Source organism: Prunus avium, chromosome 8 (genome assembly GCF_965620075.1).
Source record: "Prunus avium chromosome 8, drPruAviu1.hap1.1, whole genome shotgun sequence".
Classification (NCBI taxonomy): Eukaryota; Viridiplantae; Streptophyta; class Magnoliopsida; order Rosales; family Rosaceae; genus Prunus; species Prunus avium.
The window spans coordinates 16480535-16485540 of record NC_142291.1 but is presented as its reverse complement, the minus strand read 5'-3'; positions in this window follow the sequence as shown (position 1 = coordinate 16485540).

Genomic DNA, 5006 nt, shown 5'->3' with positions numbered 1-5006 from the left:
TTAGTGAAGTGCATCAACCAATTCATCTTTTATAATGCAAGTGTTGTATGCATTAGCCATATTGAATTCAGATTTGTCACTCCCCTCTCCCTATAAATACCACATCCATTCCACATTCAAGACACAACAAATCCTGAGATTCACAACCCCCACAATTCACTCCAACCATCCTCAAACACTCTCAAAATCCCAAACACTCCAACAATCACCAAAACAACTCCAGCAAACCTCTCTTCCATTTCCCTACGAATTTCATCTTCCTTAGCCATCACCACTCACTCAAACTCATCCCAAATCACCTCCATATCCTTCATACATCTTTCTAGAAGTGGGGAAGCTCTTGGAGAAGCATTAGAAGTGGAGAAGCACTTGGAGAAGCCTTGGACACCACAAGAACTTCAGAAAAAGGGTTTTTCTACTCTTATTGTATTCATTATGTTTTCTCATTTCTGTTCAAGTCTCTTTTCCATTATGAGTAGCTAAATCCATAACTAGGGCTTCGATGTAACCTAACATGAATATTCTGGGTTTATAAGTTTGGAGTTTCAAGTTTGATTCATGATTCATGTTCTTATTCATTATGCTTATAAGTTAACATGCTTGTTTGAATGATTGATCACCATTAGAACTTGTTTGTTAACTATCTTGGTTTGAATTAAGAGTATACACCATGCTTTAATTCGAATTGAACTATGAATAGGAAGAGTATGTATGGACATTCGACAACAGGGATTAGATACATACTTGGTTGTTTAAAATGTTCTTCTATGCTTAATGGGTTCCTAATGCTTAATTTTAGGTTAGACAACAAATGATCAAATTAGGGAATTAGGAACACAAGGTTAGGACCAAACACCATGGCCTAATCATACTTTAGCTAGAATCAATCTTTGAATCTGAATTAGACTTGTTACTTGAATCTTTATAACCCAGAATTGAATTGTTATGGTGAATCGAATGCCCTAGTCTCCAAACCTGTGTTTTAACTTTCAAAACCACCCTTTGTTACTTTTGTTTACTTGCTTTCCGTTGCAATTTCAGTTTGTTCATTTCTTTCTATAATCACAAGCATTCTCACTTCAAAGTTCATTTTAATCTTGCTGCATTTGTTTTCAAACTCACTCTTGCTTTAAATTCTGTTTTAGATTTAACTTCCTAACTTCTTGAATTTGGTAATCTAAAGTACATAACTAATTTGAACTTCTCAGTCTTCGTGGGTACGACCTCGTACTTGTCTTGCTATACTACTAATTGCCCCGTACAATTGCGAGTTAACATATTATTAACAACATGACTCCACCCACCATATTATGATGTTGCCCAAGTTTGGGGCTCGGTCCGAAATCAATAGGTGTGAGAAATTGGACAGTTCAAGTTCAAGGGAAGTTCGTTCCAAATTGGAGTGGTTGGTGTATTCTATACTTCTAGCGATTGTATTTCACGCAAAACTCACCAAATGACTCCTCCCACCATATTATGATGTTGCCCAAGTTTTGGAGTCGATCCGAAATCAATAGGTGTGAGAAATTGGACAATTCAATTTCAACGGCAATTCGTTCCTAATTGGAGTGGTTGGTGTATTCCATACTTCTAGCTATTGGATTTCACTCAAAACTCACAAATGACTCCTCCCACCATATTATGATGTTGCCCAAGTTTTGGGATCGATCCGAAATCAATAGGTGTTCCAAATTGGACAATTCAAGTTCAACGGCAGTTCGTTCCTAATTGGAGTGGTTGGTGTATTCCATACTTCTAGCGATTGGATTTCACTCAAAACTCACAAATGACTCCTCCCACTGTATTATGATGTTTCCCAAGTTTCGGGCTCGATCCGAAATCAATAGGTGTGAGAAATTGGACAATTTAAGTTCAATGGCAGTTTGTTCAGACTTGGAGTGGTTGGTGTATTCCATACTTCTAGCGATTGGATTTCACTCAAAACTTACCAAATGACTCCTCCCACCATATTATGATGTTGCCCAAGTTTTCGGCTCGATCCGAAATCAATAGGTGTTCCAAATTGGACATTTCAAGTTCAACGGCAGTTCGTTCCTAATTGGAGTGGTTGGTGTATTCCATACTTCTAGCGATTGGATTTCACTCAAAACTCACCAAATGACTCCTCCCACCATATTATGATGTTGCCCAAGTTTTGGGCTCGATCCGAAATCAATAGGTGTGAGAAATTGGACAATTCAAGTTCAACGGCAGTTCGTTCCTAATTGGAGTGGTTGGTGTATTCCATACTTCTAGCGATTGGATTTCACTAAAAACTGACCAAATGACTCCTCCCACCATATTATAATGTTGCCCAAGTTTTGGGCTCGGTCCGAAATCAATAGGTGTGAGAAATTGGACAGTTCAAGTTCAAGGGAAGTTCGTTCCAAATTGGAGTGGTTGGTGTATTATGTACTTCTAGCGATTGGATTTCACTCAAAACTCACCAAATGACTCCTCCCACCATATTATGATGTTGCCCAAGTTTTGGAGTCGATCCGAAATCAGTAGGTGTGAGAAATTGGACAATTCAATTTCAACTGCAGTTCGTTCCTAATTGGAGTGGTTGGTGTATTCCATACTTCTAGCGATTGGATTTCACTCAAAACTAACAAATGACTCCTCCCACCATATTATGATGTTGCCCAAGTTTTGGGATCGATCCGAAATCAATAGGTGTTCCAAATTGTACAATTCAAGTTCAACGGCAGTTCGTTCCTAATTGGAGTGGTTGGTGTATTCCATACTTCTAGCGATTGGATTTCACTCAAACCTCACCAAATGACTCCTCCCACCATATTATGACGTTGCCCAAATTTTGGGCTCGATCCGAAATCAATAGGTGTTCCAAATTGGACAATTCAAGTTCAACGGCAGTTCGTTCCTAACTGGAGTGGTTGGTGTATTCCATACTTCTAGCGATTGGATTTCACTCAAAACTCACCAAATGACTCCTCCCACCATATTATGATGTTGCCCAAATTTTGGGCTCGATCCGAAATCAATAGGTGTTCCAAATTGGACAATTCAAGTTCAACGGCAGTTCGTTCCTAATTGGAGTGGTTGGTGTATTCCATACTTCTAGCGATTGGATTTCACTCAAAACTCACCAAATGACTCCTCCCACCATATTATGATGTTGCCCAAGTTTTGGGCTCGATCCGAAATCAATAGGTGTGAGAAATTGGACAATTCAAGTTCAACGGCAGTTCGTTCCTAATTGGAGTGGTTGGTGTATTCCATACTTCTAGCGATTGGATTTCACTCAAAACTGACCAAATGACTCCTCCCACCATATTATGATGTTGCCCAAGTTTGGGGCTCGGTCCGAAATCAATAGGTGTGAGAAATTGGACAGTTCAAGTTCAAGGGAAGTTCGTTCCAAATTGGAGTGGTTGGTGTATTCTATACTTCTAGCGATTGGATTTCACGCAAAACTCACAAATGACTCCTCCCACCATATTATGATATTGCCCAAGTTTTGGGATCGATCCGAAATCAATAGGTGTTCCAAATTGGACAATTCAAGTTCAACGGCAGTTCGTTCCTAATTGGAGTGGTTGGTGTATTCCATACTTCTAGCGATTGGATTTCACTCAAAACTCACAAATGACTCCTCCCACTGTATTATGATGTTTCCCAAGTTTCGGACTCGATCCGAAATCAATAGGTGTGAGAAATTGGACAATTTAAGTTCAATGGCAGTTCGTTCAGACTTGGAGTGGTTGGTGTATTCCATACTTCTAGCGATTGGATTTCACTCAAAACTCACCAAATGACTCCTCCCACCATATTATGTTGTTGCCCAAGTTTTCGGCTCGATCCGAAATCAATAGGTGTTCCAAATTGGACAATTCAAGTTCAACGGCAGTTCATTCCTAATTGGAGTGGTTGGTGTATTCCATACTTCTAGCGATTGGATTTCACTCAAAACTCACCAAATGACTCCTCCCACCATATTATGATGTTGCCCAAGTTTTGGGCTCGATCCGAAATCAATAGGAGTGAGAAATTGGACAATTCAAGTTCAACGGTAGTTCGTTCCTAATTGGAGTGGTTGGTGTATTCCATACTTCTAGCGATTGGATTTCACTCAAAACTCACCAAATGACTCCTCCCACCATATTATGATGTTGCCCAAGTTTTGGGGTCAATCCGAAATCAATAGGTGTGAGAAATTGGACAATTCGAGTTCAACGGCAGTTCGTTCCTAATTGGAGTGGTTGGTGTATTCCATACTTCTAGCGATTGGATTTCACTCAAAACTCACCAAATGACTCCTCCCACCATATTATGATGTTACCCAAGTTTTGGGCTCGATCCGAAATCAATAGGTGTTCCAAATTGGACGATTCAGGTTCAACGGCAGTTCGTTTCTAATAGGAGTGGTTGGTATATTCCATACTTCTAACGATTGGATTTCACTCAAAACTCCCCAAATGACTCCTCCCACCGTATTATGATGTTGCCCAAGTTTGGGTCTCGATCCGAAATCAATAGTTGTGAGAAATTGGACAATTCAAGTTCAACGGCATTTTGTTCCTAATTGGAGTGGTTGGTGTATTCCATACTTCTAGCGATTGGATTTCACTCACAACTCACCAAATGACTCCTCCCACCATATTATGATGTTGCCCAAGTTTTGGGGTCGATCCGAAATCAATAGGTGTGAGAAATTGGACAATTCAAGTTCAACGGCAGTTCGTTCCTAATTGGAGTGGTTGGTGTATTCCATACTTCTAGCGATTGGATTTCACTCAAAACTCACCAAATGACTCCTCCCACCATATTATGATGTTACCCAAGTTTTGGGCTCGATCCGAAATCAATAGGTGTGAGAAATTGGACAATTGAAGTTCGACGGAAGTTCGTTCCTAATTGGAGTGGTTGGTGTATTCCATACTTCTAGCGATTGGATTTCACTCAAAACTCACCAAGTGACTCCTCCCACTATATTATGATGTTGCCCAAGTTTTGGTCTCGAACCGAAATCAATATGTGTTCCA